Source organism: Dermacentor andersoni, chromosome 6, assembly GCF_023375885.2.
Source record: "Dermacentor andersoni chromosome 6, qqDerAnde1_hic_scaffold, whole genome shotgun sequence".
Taxonomy (NCBI): domain Eukaryota; kingdom Metazoa; phylum Arthropoda; class Arachnida; order Ixodida; family Ixodidae; genus Dermacentor; species Dermacentor andersoni.
Genome location: NC_092819.1, coordinates 12551718 through 12573337, shown reverse-complemented (window position 1 = coordinate 12573337; position 21620 = coordinate 12551718). Strand labels below are relative to the sequence as shown.

The following is a 21620-nucleotide window of genomic DNA, read 5'->3' as shown; positions in this document are numbered from 1 at the left end:
TGCTCACATAATTGTCTACCACACGTGTGTGAAGTATTCTCTAAACACCCTTTAAAACATTTCTTGCCTTCCTCCTCCGCGAGAAAACATATATTGCATGCTGAAAAACATTGCACCGCTTTTTGTTGCAAGGTAATGTGCGTTTGCACGCGAACTTTTGAGCTGTTCGAGCCACGAGCGTAGTCGGGATTTTATTTCGAGGGGGGTCCTATTCTTTATATGTGCAGTCAACAGCAAAATATTACGGGATGCGCGACGGCGTGGGAAAGCGATTCTCCTCCCCTTCTAGCGGTGACCCCTGGTGTCGAGACCGACGCCTGCACGCATGCGCGTCCCTCCGAGACTGCAAGCTTGCGTGCATGTTTCCGCGCTTCCTCCTTGCGCGCCCCCGGCGATATCCGAATGTAGCCGCGAGGTAGCCCTCTTGCGATATGCGTTGTGGCGGCTTCAACGGCCGAAACTGTGTCAAACGTGTTTAGAAGCGAGAACTTGCGGGCGCCACTGCGGCCGCTTTTTGTCGAGTCACGAGCTCTGGCGCATAGGGCCGGCCCTATCGGCTGCCTGCTCCTTTTCGTGGCCAATCTTCGTTGTTTCCTTCTTTTTACGAACGGTGCGTGCTACCGTAGAAGAGCGTGGCAGAAGACGAGCTCTATAGAAGGAGACCGGCAAGACGAAGATGGACAATTGATTTCCGTTGTATAGACGAAGTTCTGCCCGTCGAAGCCGCCATGGCGCATACCGCAAGATGGCTACCTCGCGCCTACATCCGATATCGCCTGCGCGCAAAGAGGAAGCGCAGAAACATGCACGTTTGCAGTCTCGGAGGGACGCGCATGCGTGCAGGCGTCGGTCTCGACACCAGGGATTCACCGCTAGAAGAGGAGGAGGGTCGCTTCGCTTCGCACTCGCGCATTCCGCAATCTTTTGCTGTTGACTGTACATTCGTGCATGTGTTTATATATACGCGTGTATATATGTACACACAAACTAAATATTTCGGGGGGTTGGCACCTCCGGCTATGCCAACCGTTCGAGCTTAGGCTGCAATAAAAAAGTGTCATCTTGCTCAGCGCTTGCGTACAGTTGCCGCATGTAGCTCGCGGCAGCAGGCAAAAACGCAAATGGAACACCGCCCGGCATTTGCGTCCAGCACGCGCGAGGAGTGGCTCTACTGCAGAGCTGGATCATAAACTGGACCTATGCGCAAGTCTGCTCTTTGCGGGAGCATATACAGGAACACTACTGGTGAAGCGAGCGGAGGCGAGCGCAACGACGAGGAACGCGGTGTGACGTCATACCAAATGGTGGCGGCGGAAAGGCGCGGCGCTGCGCAGCGGTGGAACACCTGTGGCTCGGTGCTACTAGTGTCGCATGCGCAGTAGTGACTAGGGAGCGAGAGAGAGAGACATATCCGCGGCGAGGCGCGCGTTGTGACGTCATGTGCCTCCTCGGAGCACCGCCACGGCGAAATCGCAAGTTCGCGGCCAGTAAAGCTTTCGCTTTAAAATTACGGCTCAGGACAGCCTAGGCAACCTGTATCCAGGCGGCTGAACTGCCGGCGCTTTGAGGTTAGCCGTCCCGTGCAGGCGCAACTTGCCCCCGGACTTGGTTGAAAGCACAACGACCATCTTCATCTAGATTTAAGAATTCAGCGTTCTAATGCGGGAACGTTTTCTAGACTGATGTTCGATAGACTTTGTGCGACAAATGGACAACAAAATTGATATCAGCTGCGCGCTTCTGTTGCGTTGGCCTCACAACGTTTCTTTTAGCAGTTAAGCGCTTTATGTTCAAAATTGATTCAGTGTATTCCGCAATTTAAAACTCAAATAAATTGCACTTTCTAGCATGTGCGTTAAATATAGATAATATTTAGGAAGTCATGCATATTCTGGGTAAGTTCTTTTGATATTCTAAAAAAATGTTTGCTAGAAATATTCCGGTAACCATTAATGACGTTATTTATACTAGTACCCGACCGTCAGGTGTATGCGTGCAACTCTGTGCAGCAGTGGATTAAAATGGCGTGGCTCAAGGCGAGTCAATCTGGTTGATGATCCACGTAATCACTAAAAGGATGGTGTTTTCAGACCGGCGTTCTGATATATTTTACTAAAGCATGAGAACGCTGGCTTGCACAACGTTTGTAGCGCACACACAATGACCTGCTCTGTTTGCCTGTGCCATCTTCAGAAATATATTATGGGAATGCGACCACACACAGTACAATTTTGTCCATAGGTCCAAAAATACCTACTTCAAAGGCAAATGTGATACTTGCAGTCTTGAGTAAATCGGTTCCGCAGAAATCTGTAGGGTGGAAGTAATTTTATGAAGAAAAAGATGTTGTTCGATTGAGAGAGAATGACAGAGCGATGAATGAGAGGAAATGAGGCTTAACAGGCTGAGCTTGGTTGGCTACCCTGCTCTGGGCAAGTGGAAAAGGGAAGTGAAAGTTGAGAAGAGAGAAGAAAGATTTACAGAATGCAAGCACAAACCCGAAAGTACCACGAAGCTTCAAAGGAGCGCGCATAAGGCTTCCTCAGAAAGAAAGCTTCTAAGTTGAAGGGTCAGGGGGTGTGATATTGTACCAGATCAACTAGACGTGACAGTCTCCACAAAACGATAAAATGAAAAATTCTGGAATGTGGACCCTTGGGATTCGCCGTTTAATGCGCGGAATTAGAGGTGGCAAATTTGCCGAGTCTTTATTCACTGTTTTTGAAATGTCGGTGTCTGTATTGAACTGTAATTTCGCCGGCTGCAGGTTATAGTCCCACTAAAGATACGTCAAGACAATACTGCAGCCTTGCTACAGTATTCAGGCCGCCACAAGCACCCTGACGTAAGCAAGAAGGAAAATACTGAACGTGCGAGGCAAAAACAACGCCCATCAATCTTACTGCCAGATTGCTTTTACGTGCACGTTCTCTCAATATATATCTTCGTGTTATTTATTGGATATTATTGCAATATAAATTTTACGTATGCATACCACTGGCGGCGGTAATGAATGATTCTCATGCGACTGCACACATTATTTTTTACAAACCTTGCTCCGATGAATCACGCTGCTGGCAATTTTCACTTGTTGGTGGAAAACTGCGCTGCCATCTAAGTGCTGCCAAGCGGTGTGGTGACAGATGAACTTTGGCGCACCTGCTTCCGCTGTTGCTCGACGCTTGTCCTGCTCAGTGAGGGACAAACCTTGACGGTGCGCTCTTCTTGCGCGCGCATATCGTCATCGTGAAACGCCGCCGCTCTTGGCACGAGGCAGATAAGCGGCTTGTAAAAGCTTCAAAGCAATGGTCATCTTAGATCCTGATGGCTCTCTGTTGACTTGGGCGGATCTAGCGTATAGCCCTTCGCGCACCGCTAGACGCGGTCCTTCCAACTGCTGCGCGCAGTAGCAGCGCTCGAGGATGTCACTCGCGAGAGTAAGTGTTGGCCGTAGTTGGCGCGCTTTATGTTAGCAGCGTGAAAGTCCACGCATGTGATCAGGCAAGCTTAGCCTTCGTTGTGCATGCGCGTCATTCGCCGATAGCATCCGTCGGTATCTCGAGAAAGCGCCGTAAGTGCAGTCAAAGGCCAGTCGCTGAAACGACGTTACTACCGCTGAGGACGTCTGCACAATGTGTAAACAGTGTTAGGGCCTATGACCGTCTGCGCATCACGTGTAGCGTAGAATGACAGGCTTTCCTATGGAGCTCTGGATTAAAGGCCAGTGTGAGGTGCCTTTCTGAACTTTTCCCTAGCCTCCAATTTCCCCCGAATTCACACTCAATGGGTAGTATAGCGGCGCCGCTATACTACCCATGAACACAGCGACGCCTGCAAGAGGATGTGACGAGGGAAGAGCCGCAAAAATAAAAGGCACCAACTTTCGACAGCACTGCCTTTTGTATCGATTTTACTCACTTTGCCCTCATCTGGTCTTAATAGGTACATTTACCCGCCGTGGTTGCTCAGTGGCTATGCCATTGGGCTGCTAAGCAAGAGGTCGTGGGCTCGAATCCCGGTTTCGGTGGCCGCATTTTCATGGAGCGATAACACGCGTGTGCTTAGATTTATGTGCACGTTAAAGAACCCCCAGATGGTCCGAATGTCCGAAGTCCCTCACTACGGCGTGCCTCATAATCACGTCGTGGCTTTGACATGTAAAACCTCATCATTTTTTTTTTCAAATAAGAGATACATGCCTTCTGCGGTCGAGAATGAGAGGGCGTTAGCTTAACCTTGCTGTCCGACTTCAAGGAAACGTGAGACGCCAAAATATTTTCGTTAGGCTGCTCGAGCGATTTAGGAGAAATTAGCTGCATTTGAAAAAGGAAAAGAGTAGTGATATAAGGAATCCTCGGAGCAGATTGTTATTTATGCTCTCAGGTTGTAAAAGAATTCGCGAAATGCGCACAAAAGAAATTTAAGCATGCTGTTCTGGAATTTGTGATTCCGGATCAAAAAGAGATATCACAAATTATGCAAACGACTAATACAGTGTTTAAAGCGAATAAGCTTGCTGTAACTAACGGTAGCTTGCCCAGGGCTCTTAGTTTGCTTACTTGTCTTTTGAAAAACTTATTCACAAAATAGAACTGGTGGCTTTATTACAATGTCGTCCTGCTTTTGATAGTCTAGCAGACGCATTTACAAAATTGCACTACCTGTTTTTGATGGAGCTACGTGAGAGCTTCCTTTTTCTTTTCTTTTTGTCAACTCTACGTTGTAGTTTTCAAGTCGCAGTCGATAAACCCGTAGAAGACGCGAAACGGTGCCAATTAAATGTTGGTACTATTGGGCATAGTTATGACAAAATAATATGTAGGCGTACATTAGCAAAGTGTCGCGGTTACAAGCCTCGATTCATTACTTACGTCATCCTGATGCCGTCACAATAAATAAGTACTTCGACACAGTGTTATACGCGAGAGTTACGGCGCCTGCCGATCGGCGCGAAGACGATAACGATTCCGGGAAGGTGCCGGAGATTCCAATGCCAATGGAAAATAAGCAGGAAACAATTATGCGAAGCGACCACACAGTGATTGAAGAAACAAAAACGAGAAACCGAACAGAAGACACAGAAAAAAAAACGAAAAGAGACGGCACGGGTGAAATAGAGGAAAACCAAAGCAAACCAGTTTGATCGGAGGAGACTTCTTTTGCATTTGTTATATTATTTTGAGCTGCCCTGTTCTTAGCCAATCCCCCAGGGCTGGGAATGTGCTACTGCATAGCAACGTTACTTCTGCAATACTACTTGGGATGCGGAGATGCGCGCTTGCAGGCCAGAAGGACCCAGGCATGCAAGACCTTCACCCAGTCACTTTGGTGCTTCCCCGATGGCATGGGGGCTCCCGACAACGATGCGCCCCCTTGAAACCAATCCAAGGGCAATGCAGCTCCTGGTCGAATGAGCGTGGCAAAATGGCGCTTTGGACCTGGTGCGTGACACCATCGCTCAGCCACCTAGACCGTACACCAAAATGGTATGGCGAATCTCGGAGACACCTTGCCTATAGCAGCGCAACGGCCAAGAATGTTCTTGAATATTCCCTCTACTGGAAACGCAACCGGCCACCTGGAGACTTCCAAAAGAGGTGTGCTACGCCGCTGACCCTATCATCGCCGTCCAACTTCTTTGAGGATAGTCGTCAGCAATTGGGATTGCTTGACTACTTTGTACCTATTGTGTCGACTTACAAGTAAATGGATATTCCTTCTTTTTGGACCGCTGTTTGTGCGGATACTGTGACTGTGACTGCTACAAACGCATCGTATATTTCCGTTTAACGACATGCTTAGCTCTCTCATTGTTTGTTAACATCGTGAACTATTAGGCACAACATTCTTGATTACAAAAACACAGCTGTCATGGTCAAGTATGTTTTACTCTTGGTAAAGTGATAAAGGCAGTTAGCTGTATAGGAAGTACTTTTTGCTTTGCTAGAATTAGCTCACGAATTGTAGAACACGTAAAATAGAGCAAGGCTCATCGCTAACTGTTAAATGAATATTTCCTTCCTGATAATCCGGAGGTATACATCAGAAACTGTGAGAAATATGACAGCCTGATACATGTTTAAATGCTTGACGTTGATCAACCCTGCTTCAAAGATATCTTCATTGCTTTATAAAAGTGATGGACGGGGCACTGACATCAAGACAAAAGCTACGGCGCGTAGCATACGAGGACGAAGTAAGACACAAACGACATATACGGGCGCACTTTTCACTGACACCCCTTTCACCGTTTTATTCGATGGCGAAGACTTCCAATATTCCCAGTGCCACATTGTTACTGGTTAGAAAATGGCTAGGGCTGCACTTAGCCGTGGGCTGCGCTGACACTGTTTGGGCTACATCTATGTCTCGTGGTCATCAATGAATATTGAACACGTTGAGCAATGTTCTATGTTCAAGAAGGCTCATTCATTTAGAAACCGTCTTTCGGGTATTTCCTACATTTTTCTGTTCTTATCACTGATGTGATTAGTGTGCATGACAAGTTCATGACGTTTTTTTCGAAGATCAGACATTTAAGTTTAAACTGGACTTGGTGGCTTGGAATTTTTTGACAGCATCGGCCAATTACTGGCGTTCCGGGCGAACACGCCCCGGCTGGGCGAAGTGGTTGTCCGCCAGCGCTTTACGTATTTGTTCGCTCGAGCAAGGTGCACCCCGCAGTCTATACAGGGTGTCTCTTTGTTTAGCTGCACCAAATCTTTAAAACTAGAAAAATATGAACCACGGCAACGTTATGATTACCATTCGAGTGTACAGATAGGCAGCCTCTAGATACAGAGCAATTTCCACAATTACGTGCGTAATTAGCGAAGTTACTGTAATTTACTTTCTAATTATCAACAATAAGTGGCTACAGCAAATGAGTACTTTGGGGCCCGTCCTCGGCACTACCTATCCTAACGATTAAATTTTGAATAGCGGATTTGATGTGGGAGCTACGCGAACAATTCGTTCCCCTTGGCAGGCTCTTTGAAACCGGAACGTCGTCGATGTGCCCCCTCCCCCGCCTTTTGTCACGTCTCCGGGGTCACTATGGGTCCGGGCCCGCGAGCAGCTTGCGTCATTTCCTTGCTGTCTGCGGCGTTGGCCTAGCCCTTCAACGCCGGCGGGCCGTCAAATTTACTTCGTCATTCCATTGGGCCCCTGAAACGGCATTTCGTCGATGGAAGTGCACACGTGGCGCACAACGGAATGACGAAGTAACTTGGGCGGACTGCCGGCATTGAAGCGCTAGGCCAACGCGGCAGACAGCGAAGAGATAACGCAAGCTGCTCGTGGGTAGGACCGGCAGTGATCTCGGAGACGCGACGAAAGGGGGCGGGGGGGCACATCGACGACGCAGACGCTCTTTTTCCAGCCAGTTTCGCTTTCAAGGAGCCTGCCAAGGGGAACTAACTGTTCGCGTAACTCCCACATGAAATCCGCTGTTCAAGATTTTTTGGTTTGTATAGGTAGTGTTGGGGATGGGTCTCAAAGTACTCATTTACTGTAGCCACTTCTTGTTGATAATTAGAAAGTATATTACCAAAACTTCGCAAATTACACATGTAATTGCGGAAATTGCTCTGTATCTGGAGGCTGCCTATCCGTACACTCGAATGGTAAACATAACATTACCGTGATTTATATTTCTCTAATTTTAAAAATTTGGTGCAGTTAGAAAAGAAAACACACTGTATAGCACTCGGACAGCTACCATAGTAGGCACAACATAGCACGAGTTTCCTGGAGGAGAGTTGTTTTGTTAGTTTTAGTCATTGGAAAGCAAACATCACCGGTGTGCGCGAAGAAAGCACAGGCAAGCAGGCGCATAGTACTTCCAAAGCGATATACCGGAGCCGGTGCCCTCACTCTATCGCCGCTACACTGCATACGTTTCTGGCCGATCCCTTACCTGAAGGCATCGTCCTCACTCCTCTCTTTTACAGGTTTCCCTGTAGGGCCTGCTTCACCTCGACGGAACCTGCAGCCGTTCGCTGGTCAATTGTGTGAAGCACGGAGTTTCGCGTCGGCGGCCGCGCCAAGCGCAGAGCAGTCACAACATTGAAGACAACTCCACCTGAAGGCGGCCTCTGGCACTAGGGAACGTGTTTTGAGCGGCGAGGGCATCGATTTTTCCCCCTCACCATCTCGAGCGATTCCTTGCGCGCTGACCTCAAAGCGAAAAATACCAGATAATCGTGGCTAGGCGGGTCCCCTAAGCCGGCGGGAAAACACGCAAGGAAACTGGGATGAAGTCTTACAGGCTTTCGATTTGCTATTTTGCTGTAGTGGCGGTCACTTATTTTCTAAGCTTAATGACATGGTGTTCGAAGGTATGCGCTGAAGCTCATAAAAAGCATTCCATTCAAGCAGTGTGCTGACAGTGGACAAACAGAAGAGAAGCAAATAGCTTTCCTCCTTATCTCAGCTCGTCCACTTATTGCAATATTCACAGGACATGAAAATCAATCATTATACCCCCATTGTTTTGCCAGGAATGAAGTTAAAAGTGCCTTTCATGGAAAACCTGTACATTTGCCGGAGAGGAGCATTTATGCCCCCTTTTCTTGACAAGATGCACGAGAAGAGGCATTGCCTCTTAATATAGACCGTTCAAACGCACGCTAGAAGGTTTCGCATGTTATATAAATTTTATTTTTGCATAACGAAACTGCAAACATTGATTAAGGTGTAGTAGAGGGCTATTATCATTATTATCATCAGCCTGACTACGCCCACTGCAGGACAAAGGCCTCTTCCATACTTCTCCAACTACCCCGGTCTTGTGCTAATTGTGGCCATGTTGTCCCTGCAAACTTCATAATCATCCGTCCACCTAACTTTCTGCCACCCCCTGCTACGCTTCCCTTCTCTTGGAGTCCAGTCTGTCACCGTTAATGACCATCGGTTATCTTCCCTCCTTATTACATGCCCAGCCCATGCCCATTTCTGTTTCTTGATTTCAATTTAGATGTCATGAACTCGACTTTGTTCCCTCACCAAATCTGCTCTCTCCTTATTCCTTAACGTTACACCCATCATTCTTCTTTCCATAGTTCGTTGCGTCGTCCTCAATTTAAGTAGAACCCTTTTCGTAAGCCTCCAGGTTTCTGCTCCGTAGGTGAGTACTGGTAAGACATAGTTATATACTTTTCTCTTGAGGGATAATCGCAACCTGCTGTTCATGATCTGAGAATGCCTGCCAAACGCACCCCAGCCCCATTCTTATTCTATTGATTATTTCAGTCTCATGATCCGGATCCGCGGTAACTACCTGCCCTGAGTAAATGTATTCCCTTACCACTTTCAGTGCCTCGCTACCTATCGTAAACTGCTGTTCTCTTCCGAGACTGTTAAACATTACTTTAGTTTTCTGGAGATTAATTTTTAGACCCACCCTTCTGCCGGGACGGATGGATGGATGGATGTTATGAGCGTCCCCTTTGAACGGTGTGGTGGGTTGCGCTACCAAGTTCTTGCTATTATGCTGCCTAATGTCCTACCTAGGTTAAAAAAGAAAAAGAAAAAAGAACACGATGAACTCCCACAACCAAATTTTCTGACCCCCTATTTTGAACTTTGCTTTTGTATGTCTCCATTTTTTGTCGTTTCACTTCTTTTCCTCCACCAATCTACCAATCCCCTCTTACTAATCTCTGTTGCGGACATGTTTACTTTTCCCCTGCTCTCGCTGAACCCAAGGGCTTCAAGGAGGGCAGTGGTGCCTAAATCGACCACTGGGCACATGTTTTCGCATTCTAATAAAACATGCCCCATCGTTTCCCTAGCTTTACCGCCGCAAGCACATGCTTCTTCTTCCGTCTTATTTCTCGCTTTATAGGTGCGTGTTCTAAGGCACCCTGACCTCGCTTCGAAAAGTAATGAGCTTCCCTTTGAGTTATCATAAATTGTAGCTTTCCTAATTTCGTTTTTTCCTTTTTTTTCATTGCAGCCACCCATGAGATTATTTCAGCCTCCCTGACTTTCCGCTGACCGAACGACATCCCCAGTGGGCTTTCTCTTCTTCTTTTAATCTTTCCGTCCCCTTTTCTCTTTCCCCAGTGTAGGGTAGCCAACAGGGCTCAGTACTGGTTAACCTCCCTACCTTTCATTTATCATTTGCTCTCTCTCTCTCTCTGTCTCTGACTTTCCACTTGACGTTCTTTGTTGCTGTGTTCCTCACCGTACAGGCCGCATACTTGCTGGTAAGCTCCCTAGTTCTTTTCCTCCACTGTGAATCAATATTTTTACTGTACAGATACCTCAACAGTCTCCCAGGCCATTTACTATCATCCATATTCCTCAGTCGTTCTTCATAATCAATTTTACTGTGAGATTCCCTCACTTCCAAACTTGTCCAGCCCATATAACCCTGCACAGCTTCATTTGTAGTCTTCCCGTGAGCGCCCAATGCGATGCGATCCACTGACCTTTGGTTCACATCGAGTCCTGAATGTACCCATGATTTCAAGCAAACAACCGCATTTCCAAAAGTAAGTCTTGGGAGCATTACACCTTTACACATACCCCGGAGCACCTCGTGCCCATTGTATCCCCATGGCGCTCTGATGTATTGTTGGTCTATTCTATCCTCATAGCCGGGATGAATAAGGTTCCTGAATAAAATTTAAAGGTAACGACATGCTTTTATCTAGCCGCCGCTGCTGTGAGGGGCATGAGAGGAAGCAGGAGAGAACGTCTGCGTCTCCCAATTAGCTGATTGCCGTCACGTGGTGTTTTTCGCGCCCTTTTCTCTATTTTTTCTTCTTTTCCGCGTCTCGGTGGACGTACCACCATGACAGTTGGCCGTCGAGTTTCCGCGGCAAAGCTTTCGCATGAAATTTCGGATATTTTGGCTGTTTCGTGGCTAACCGCCTCATTGAAGAACTCAGTTTTTGGTTTGTTTTCTGTTAGGGAATGATTTTAGAGTACTGGAGGTGCAAACGTGTACGAGCGGAGCTTTTTTGCCTTGTTGACGGGGTGCGGAGCTCAGGCATGGGTAAGCTTATGCACGGGTGCTATTCGTGGTGCTCGTTCAGATTTCTTTTCCTGATCGCGCTGTCGTCAACAACTGTATGAACCTATGGAATGCGTAGGCTGTGTTTTGTCATATATCATGCTAGAAACGTTATACGTGTTACTATTGTAGTACTGATAGTGTGTAGCTTTGTCAGTCCATGATTTTGTTAGGCGCTGCAAATATATTTTGCGAGGACAAGCTGTTCCCTACCAGTGCAAATGATTTTGACTATTGTGAGTAGGCTTTCTCCGCTTCGCCGTATCGGCAGGATAAAGTGGCGCACGAGTTTGTTGGCTCATATTGACTTGGAATTGCGTAAAGGGGAAAGTGCTCATTGTTAGAGACCATTTCTGTGTGTAACTTTCGTCCTTGCATACGCTTTGTTCAGAAATGAAGTACAGGTTCCACTGTGATGTTCGCGCTTGAGAGCCAACTGCACCAGTTTGTCATGCAAGCGTAAGACAAGTTTCACTGCATAAAGAGATGCCAGCGCCATTACAAAACGACGAGAATAGCTGAGATGATGCGTGTTGACCGCACACGTTTCTACACGACGCTCGCGTTATTCAGGCGAATATGTCACGCGCCTTGCGTTCGCTCATCATGGTACTAAGATGATTAAATTATGAAGCTGCACACATGGCAGTCGGTTGGGTCCACACACGTACGCACTTCGAGCAGCGCAAACACATCCGAGTTGTTGAACCGGCAGCTATATAGTGCTGCACACACGCAAACGCATCGCCTTTGGAATCATTATGCACAAAGGTGCGGCATGCAGACAGGACACAAGAGAAGTGGACAACACGAACGCCGACTATCAAGTAAAGGGAGCACTGAGGCGTAATTCTCAGGCGTTCAGTATTTGAGAGAGCAAAATCCTGGTGATTGTACAGCTCTTAGTATGGATATCGAAGACCTGTATTACTCATTGCCGCATGACGAGTTGCTAAATTCTGTAAATGAGTGCATTAAAAAACAAATGCAAGAGCCGGCTTTTATTGACAGATGCGGTGTTTCCCCGGGAGCTTTTCTAGAAATTCTTTCAATGTACTTAAAGTCGACGCTGATTTGGCGGAGAGACGGCGTGTTTCTGCAGAAATCAGGCATTTGTATTGGCTCAAAGGTTACTCCTATTCTTAGCAATATTTACCTGAGTAAGGTTGACAGCTGCTTAGAGAAAGCCTTAGGTGATTGCGTTATCAAGATATTTCGGTACGTTGATGATTACCTGATTTTCTGCAACAGGGAAGAATTCGATTCCGCTGCTACCTTAGTAAGTGAGCAATTTAAACTTTATGGATGAGGATTAAAGTTTACGAAGGAATTTCCTCAGCGCCGCGTAATTCCGTTTCTAGACATTTCCTTGGTCTTCGAACAAAATCACGTTTGTTGGCAGTACTCCCCAAGATCTTCGAAGGCCTTGTTAAATTTTCAATACAAGCATTCCAATGTAGTAAAAAACGAAATTGCCATGTCGTGCCTTAAGTCTTCTCTAACCAGATCCTGCATGCACAAAATGAGCGCCAGTTTTAATGCACAGGTCCGGCGCCAATTAGAAGCAGGCTATCCTAGCATAGCAGTGGCCACTGTGGCTGAACGCCTAAAGAAGTCGGTTTCGAGGGGGACGGACGTGATTACAGAAAGCAGTCATAGCAAAAAAAAGAGTAGTGGCTATTCCGTACATTCATTCAGTATCGCACAGGCTTAAAAAAGTTGCAAGTAGATATGATGTTAATGTTGCTTTCACTGCTCCCAATAAGCTAGGTAAGATATGCGCTGCCGGGCAAAGGAAAAAGGAGCAGGTAAAAGGCAAAAGAAGAACAGATATTCGTCCTGTGAAGCACAATAAGAACAACAGTTTTACTGACTGTCGTATGGGTGTGGTTCATAAAGTTCCCTTTAGCTGTGGCCAGTTCTACGTAGGGCAAACGGGGTGGTGTATCAATCAGAGGCTAATGCAACATAAAAGGTCATTAACCGGTGGATCGCCTTCTAATCTTTCCCTACATTGCCAAGATTGTAACTGCACGCCAGAGTTAGATGAATGCGCGATATTGTAAAGGTACAAGAATGAAGATACGCGTCTTATGGTAGAGGCATGGCATATCTATAATGTTGAAAGTGCGTGCGTGAGTCAGCCTTCGATTACTTTACATAAGAAAGAGATTAAGTGCCTTAACAGCTATCTCTCACGTAGACCGGCACATGTACCCTACTGACACGTGGTCATACCATTCCAGAGCTTACGAAGATTAGTTTTATGTCTTCTTTCTTCTTTTCGCCTCAGTGCTACCTGCAGCTGATAGTCGGCGTTCGTGTTGTCCACTTCTCTTGTGTCCTGTCTGCACGCCTCACCTTTTTTTTTCCATAATGATTCCTTACCAACTAGCTCAGCTTTCTGTCGTTCTAAGCGTTTGGAGTGTACTGGCGAAACATTCATCGCAGCCCTTTCACGCCGGGCAAGTGTCGTTAGAAAGCCAAATAAAGAACCTGATCAATGCGATAGAAATAACTCGCGAAGCGGGTTGATCTGTGCAAGCCGCGACAGTGTTCTTGCCTTCGAGTACAATGCATGGCAGTGGACGACATAACACTCAAAGCTCGGGCATGTATATAAACATCGTGTTCATCATGTATACATTATTGGCGAGACAAATAACTTTGATTTTTGAGCTAGTACTCGACACTAAAAGGAATTTGTCCACCAAGCTAGCCTCAAGAGCCTTCTTCTAACTGGACGCAGGCAGCCAAGCCGAAGCCACAAAAGAAGCGCGCAGTTACGCGCTGAAAAAGCACAAAAAATATCTGCTTCCGCCAGCTTCACAGTGTTCCATCATCGCTGCTGGCACAGCACACACTAATCAAGCCTTAACTGCGGCAAAAGTTCATGCGCCAACACCCAACAACAATTTTTAGTGTCTCGATCTCCTCGTGTAATTCTATGGGCGACTTCCAAGCGAACGGCCCAACTTCGAGGTCGAGCTACGAGAGAAAAAAAACGAGCTGCGAGAAGGCCAGGAGAAGAGGAGGCCGGGCGAGAAGGAATGTCGCTACATTTAAGTTTTATTCAGGGACCTTAAGGATGGATGGACGGATGGATGCTATGAGCGTCCCCTTTGGAACGGGGCCGTGGGTTGCGCCACGAAGCTCTTGCTATTATATTGCCTAATGCCCGACCTAGGTTAAACAAGAAAAAAAGAGAAAAAAACGACACAATGAACTCCAACCACCAAATTTTCTGATCCCCTATTGCGAACTTTGTTTTGAAACCCAGCAGCACGCGGGGCAAGGCCACAACAGCAGCAGCAGCAGCGCTATAGGAAAGTGGGGATAAGAGGCAAAGAAAGCTTCGCTTCAAAAAATAGAGACGAACTAAGCGCGGAAAGCAGCTGTATGTTGATGTAACTAAAAGGAAAAAGTGATTCTGGGTTTGGGTTCGCAATTTAAGGTAGGAATACAAGAAATGAACAAACCAATATTTAGATTTATTGATTGTAAATAGTTGTTACGCCAGCATTCAGCGGCGGAAACAGTAATGGAAGTAAGCGGCGAAGCCAGTCAAGCAAATCTGTAATTTAGCCTCTTTAGTAACATACCTGCTTTATGTTCGTAGTTATTTGGTGCTCCAGTCTTATAGGGCAATGCAAATATCAGCACTGCTCGCTAGGGTCTTAGATAGGCGCGCCTTACATACTGAATGTCTGAATTATTGCGCCTTATAACCTAGCCTCGGCAAACATGTGACATTTCTTGTTTCCACTATGCCCTTCACTATAGTGGGTGAAATGATCAGCTACACGTTGCAATCAGCCCAAAAGACCGAAATAAAAGGAAAGCCGAGAACTCTTACATTACAGCTGGATAGACATAAACAGTTGCAAGAACACGTGCGTTATTGCTTTCGTGCTCGTCTGTCCAGCAACAAATATGTCCCTTTGAGAACGCCAACTAGGCTAACAGCGAGTTCCTATATGCCGTAGGCTATCGCTTCACATTTACCTGTAGTGACGCCATCGTTCTCACAGAGGCGTCGTGCCTGACGTTCGTAGAATCGCCGAGGTAAAACAGTGCTGCAGTGGAACAGGCAGCGAAAGTTGGGGTACAGGCTGCGGAGGCCTCCAAATAGCAACGCTTCCGAAGGGAATGAGGGGGCAAGTTTTGGCACGCGTTCGTGCCTTGTCGAACGGTCTCCCCAGACAGCGCAGCCTGGCGCTAGGAGTCGGAAGGATCTCTTATACAGGGTGTCCCACGTAACCTGAGCCAAGAATTGAAAAATCAAAGGCGCGTCGGAAGCGAATTGAACCGAACGCATACTATTCGCAATAGCCTATAGTAACTCAGATAATTCTTTTTGTTTTCCACATAACTCACTAATTAATTAGCGTAATTATTCAACTATTTAGTTATTGACTGAGGACCCCAAGTATGATACGCAGATTTGTAGAGGACCCTCAGAAACCAGTGATCGAGTTTCCTTTACGATATGTCTCACGTAGCCCTTTTTTCCGTGTAGCAAAGAAAGCCCGCGAAATATGAAAAAAGCCACGTGGCGGAGCGTTTGCGCAGTGGTATTGTACTGCTCTCAAGCGTGCATTCGGTGAACAAGGTCGGCTGCATCGTGACTGGCGACGAAGAAGTGGCAGAGCGTTCCTTATCTCATGGGCAGCGCTCGGCCAGCAGCATGCATTTTCGCCAGAATCCGCCGTCATCCATTATTTCTTGCAGAAATGATGGCGTTTGACAAATGTAAAAATTACGATTACATGTGCAACTGCTGCGCTGCTATTTATTTTGTTCGTTAAGAACAGTGGAAAGAAATGTGCATACGCAAGAATAAGGCACACGGGGTGCAAACAGATTGCCATGTGAACAGTTAGTTGGGTGGTATAATTTTTTTTTCATAACATTTCTTTGCGGTGAACTTGATTTCGCCGTTTTCAAAAGGATATCATTTTAGATTATTTGATTACGAATACACAGCCAGATGATAGCTCGATTAGCCGAACGAAACATTTTCACGTTTTATTTGTTTGGCGCCGGCAACATGAAGCTGTCTTTTTCTGATAGATATTATTTAACTTTGTATACCTAGGTTAGAATGAAAAGTTTAGACAGGCATTTCTAGTATCCCTTGTTCGTTGTCAATCAAAACAGACTAATTATGCCTTGTTCTTAGTTTGTGATAGAAGTTTCTCAAGCCTTATCAGCGTCGTAACAATGTTCATTTGGATTCTGCAACGGCCAGTTAGGGTCGTCTTAATTAGGCATTTGTCCAATTGGGCGTGACAACTAGCAGCGTACAGTCACTTGTCAAGCGATTGATTAAATAGAAAAGGTTTCATTTGTGCGCCAGTGCAGCGCATGGGTTCCTGGCTTAAGTATATGAGGCTTTGGCACTGTGGAAGCTTTAGTTCGGTACATTGAGTGTGTAAATTGTAACATCTCGCATTTGCCCTTTTGTTGTAAGTAGCGCTATATTTCATAGTGGCATAAAGAAACGTGCAGTATTCCGGCCACGGCGGCCGCATTTCGATAGGGGCGAAATGCTAAAACACCCTTGGGGAACTTTGATTTAGGTGCACGTTAAAGAACGCCAGGGGGTTCAAATTTCCGGAGTCCCTCACAGTGTGCCTGCTAATCAGATCGCGGTTTTGGCTTGTAAGCCCCCCTTGTTTATTTCTTTAGAAACCTGCAGCAGACAAAGGACTTAAGTAAACAGAACCCCATCTTTTACTTCGCTTTTTTGTCTTTGTGTGTGTATTTTTTTCTGCCACTATAATTTTAATACACCTAGCGAATCTTACAGCAGTGATATGCGCTATGTTTTTTTATTATACGGTATTTAGATGTGGTCGCCTTTAATTTGTGCCAGCTACTCCCTTTCACATAGGGATTTAAAAGAAAGAATAAACCATAACAAAAATAGTGGCACCATAACAACACAAATTCCGGTAACGCAAGTACACTAATGTCACACTATAACTGAAAGACAACTCAAAATCATAAGAATGCAAAGTCCAGTCACGTACGTAGACTAATGCCACACTAAAACTGAAAGTCAGAAACACAGCAACACAAAGTCCAGTCACATATGTGCACTAAAGTAAAGACAGAGTCCGGTCACTTAGCTAGACTAAAATAAGGGCACATAACAAATCACGGAATAAATTTTTATGAAGTTACAAAAAAAAAAGCATTGGATAGGCCGAAGTCGGGACAAAGAAAAAGCTAGAATGCGCTATCACATTTAAGCCCTCTACTCAATACTTTCCGAGAATATTGCTCGCTTCTAGAAACGTTGGAATGACGAGTAACCCTCGTCTTTGCAATGAGTATTGAATTCAATTGAATTTTATTTCTCGTTCATTCAAACGAATGTAGACTGAGACTAAAGGCATAAAGCCTGACAAAGGTGTCAGCCCCCGCGAACGACAGGTTTGACAGCAGATCACACACATATGAACAATTTTGCGCGTTACAACAGCGTTGGTTACTGTGAAAATTCATGGTCCATGGTCATTAGTACAATGTACAGCAACGGCTAAGCACAACTAAGCATTTCAGATTCTAATGGTGAGCTAAAATTGTACAGTTATAACGAAATAAACGTCAGCGAATCTATAGAGCAATTAGGGCAAAACATCCGCAAGAAAAAAAAAACATTTTAATTGTGTGCCAAAAGTAATAAAAAACTGGCAACAGGACGTGGATGCAAACATATTTGTGTTAATACAAAACACAAAAAAAAGAAAATGGAGTATGTTGGCTAAAGACCTAAGATCTTCCTGAGCCTGAAGGGCCTGCTATCTAATGCCACTAAATCAAGTGCTAAGCGTTGTCTGTGTGTGTCGCGTCGCGGACATTTTAGCAGGAGATGCTGTACATCTTCATCAGCGTGGCCACAAGAGCATTCCGCACTATCAGCTCTTGAAATTCTATGTAGAAAGTCTTATGTGTACGCCGTACCGAGCCGCAGACGGTGAACCAGCGTTTCAAAGGCTCTGGTTGTATTTAATGTGGATGGCATTTTAAGTTGAAGTGATGGGTCTACGTAAAATAAATATGAAGATTTCGAGTTCTGATAAAATCATGTCACTTTGCAACAACGGGCGGATATCTGTCTTAGTATGCGGCGCGATTCGCCTTGTGTTAGAGGGAGAGCATGTGTGGCGTTATTAACATGGGCTTGTCCAGCTGCCTTATCTGCTGCAACATTCCCAGGGATATTGCAGGGGCCAGGTATCCATTGGAACATTACTGTGAGATTTTCTGCACTTGCGTTAACTAACACCATATTTTTCAAATTGCTTATGTCCCTATGAAGTGAAGGCAAAGCTGCCTGGGAGTCGCAAAGGATGGCCTATTGTTCCCCTTTTTGGATTGAATTTATGTAGAGTAGCAAAGGCAATATTGCAAAAAGCTCTGCTGCTGTTGATGACGTCATGCGAGATATTTCAAACGTTTGTATTTGGTTACATTCTGCAATGATAAAGGCAGCTGCAGAAGAATTTGTTTGGCAGGGACCATCTGTATACACTTGAATGTAGCCAGGGTATCGAAAGCATATCTGGTATAACGCCAGTTGTTGTGCTGCTAGCATAAACATATCTCGTTTGCGAATAATTCTCTCTACCGAAAGTTTAATTTTTGGAGCTGCGAGTCGCCATGGAGGGTAAGAGACATTCGTGATTTGGTTGTAGATTCGTGATTTGGCAGTAGATTTTTGTGCACATGAATCACCGAATTGATGTTCGCCCTTTCTCTCTCAACTAGTGCACTTGCTAGTGGGTGCCTTTTGTGCTGCGCTGAAACGCGAAAGTAGTGTCCACAGCTTTCAACCGTCCTCACAATAGGAGATGGAGGGTGGCGTGCCTCTGCAATTACTAAGGAACTTGAGGTTGCTCGAGGAACGCCTAAGCACACTCTAAGGCCCCTAGCTATTAATCGTTGGAGACTCTTCAGATGAACGAGAGATTCCATGCAGAACAAGTGAAGAATATGCTATGTTTCGCTTTATACGTGCATTATGTACTTTTAGTAATGATGAAACCGACCCTCCCCATGTTGTGCCTGCTACGCGGCGAATAACATTTATTAATGAGTGTATTTGTTGTTGAAGAGTTTTAATGTAAGAATTCCAAGAATGTTGCCTGTTTAGTATAACGCCTTGAAATATGTATTGTTTCACTGTGTCTCAAGGTTGGCCCTCAAGGCGCAGCTGAAAATCCTTTAGACGTCCTCTGGTGAAAGGCAACACAGCCGTCTTACTGTAAGACAGTTCCATTTCTCTTTCCTTTAAGGATTTGTCCACAATGTTTAGGCCTTTTTGCAAAGTTGATTGAACAAGGCTGGTACTTGAACCAGAGGCCCAAATGCAAACATCATCCGCATATATAGAGTATATATAGTGTAGTGCAGGTGGAAATCTCCGAGGTAAATCCGCCATCAAACAATTAAACAGAAACGAGGTTAACACACTGTCTTGTGTGACTCCTTGAATAATATTATGATAGGAACATTTTCCTTCGCTTGTTTGAATAAATATTAACCTGCCATTCAAGAAGTTGGATATCCACCGTCGCGCCCTTCCAGAGATTCCCTGTTCTAGCAGGCCACACAGTATATGAGCATGGCTGACTGTGTCGAAGGCTCGTTTAATGTCTGAAAACCATTATAGTGACATTTCCCCTAGCTCGATCGTGTTCAACATACGTAACAATATCCAAAATTGCATCCATGGTGCATCGCCGCCTTCGAAATTCTGTCATGTGATCGGGAACTGTTTCTGTTTGCTCAAACCACCATTGCAACCTAGTGTCAATCATTTTCTCCATGACCTTGCATAAACAGTTAGTCAGACTCACAGGACGAAAGGATTCAAGAGAAAGAGGTGTTTTGCCAGGCTTCTATGTAGGTATCACAAGTGCCGTTATTCAAGAGCCAGGGACAATGCGCTATGTTATTCATACTTCTGTGGGTACACTGACTCAGATTTATTTGTTTATTTAGTACATGTTGCAATCCCGTCGGTCCAAGCAGTGTAGCAATAGACTACGTACCAACAGTAGCGAACAATAAGGAACAAGCAAGTACAAATTTATATTAATTTTTAATCCCACTGTGTCTGTAAACCATCGTTCGAGCACGATGTTGTTTGGGGAAGAAAAGAAAATTTAAACATATCACTTCGAGCATAATAGGGTGTTATTGAGTCAGGATGACGCTGTCTTGTGTGCCTTGTTATTGCAGGCGTTATGTAAGTCGATGATTTCATTTCAAGCTTGTTGTTGAGAAAGTGGGAGAGCTATTCAAGCCTCAGCAGTTTTCCGTGTGATTCATGTGTAGGTATAGAATTTTCTGTCATAAATTAAAAGGGAGAGTCCGGTCTTGCGAATTTATGAAATGTAAGCCTAACTGCCTTTGTATTTTTTCAAGACGCGTGATATTTGACTTAGAATAAGGGTCTCATGATATACATTCAGTTTAGCTCTGGTCTAAAGAATGCACCAGGAGGGGCATTTGTCAGTTTGTGTCTTAGTGAACAGAGTTTTCGGAAAGCAGAAGAACACTTATTATTAATGTGCATGTTCCACGATAATGTGGAAGTCAAAGTAACACCTAAGTATTTGTAGGTTTAGTCTCACGCTGTGGTGAAGAACTTATAGTGTATAAGAAAATATAATGTTTGTAACCAGTAATACGAGGAAATACGGATTTCTCAGTGTTAATAAATATCCCCCATTCATTGCACTACTTCAATAAGTTAATTGAAGGCTTATGAGGCATTTTGCTTGTTTCGTCAATACGCACTCGGTTGTTCTTACTGCAAGTGGAAAGCTTTCTCAAAGTAATTTCCTGGCAGTGGCCCTGTAGCCCATTTGCAAGAATTCAGCTCAGATACAAGTGACAATTATTAGTCGCCTTTGTGATTGGTGTCATCGGTGAGACCCTATGAAAGATATCAACTTTGTTTTGTTTACCGAGCATGGTCGCTTGCGTCAGCTCTTTGCAAAGGAAAAAAGAATGAAACGCTACCTTGTTTAACGATAAACAAATTGAGAAATGGGTTTGTTCTACGACCGCAGTACAGTAAGGTTGGCTGTCGACATCGTTTGACTGTACGCTCAGTTTTGCAGCCGTGGCGCAGATAAGAGAAGAAAAAAAAATGCTTACCGGGTTGCCAAGCCCTCGTCTTCGCTTGGTGTCACAATCAGTGACACGTGTGCTTTGCAGCGTTCGCACGAAGTCGGAAAGGTCAACGTAGACTGCTTAGGGTCTGTTAGCGTGCAACATATTCATTATCACAGGTTTGGCTGTGCTTGCAGCTTGTGCCCTTACCTCACGTGACATTGGTTTGTTGTCCATTCTAAGAGCGTTGTAAATGACTGCAGCGTAGCCACATAATTTGCTTTCGCTTCTCATCGTAAACAAGGGACTCGTACGGGCTCCGGGAAAGGTTTTCGTTCTCTTACGTTTGGTGAGTCCATGCTTTATTTTACCACAGCGTAGCTAGATGTGCATTGTGAAATCTGCCACGCGTGGCATCACAGGGTAAGGGACGCTTCATTATTGATGGAATAATTGGTTGATT

The 21620-nt window shown here is 45.3% G+C and overlaps 1 protein-coding gene across 4 annotated transcripts in view; it reads right to left on the bottom strand.

The window, feature by feature from the left end:
* The window catches only part of LOC126521227 (MFS-type transporter SLC18B1-like), a 51796-nt gene extending 36681 nt beyond the window's left edge, over positions 1-15115 (bottom strand). Inside the window, exon 1 of one of the 4 annotated variants that reach the window (XM_050169858.3) lies at positions 15029-15115. The gene's annotated coding sequence lies outside the window, so the exon portion shown is untranslated. Of the gene's footprint in view, positions 1-3052; positions 3164-7918; positions 8073-15028 lie in introns of those variants that run through there. The other 3 variants (XM_055065843.2, XM_050169859.3, XM_050169856.3) reach the window with 3 other exon arrangements.
* Between the last annotated feature and the right edge of the window lie 6505 nt (positions 15116-21620).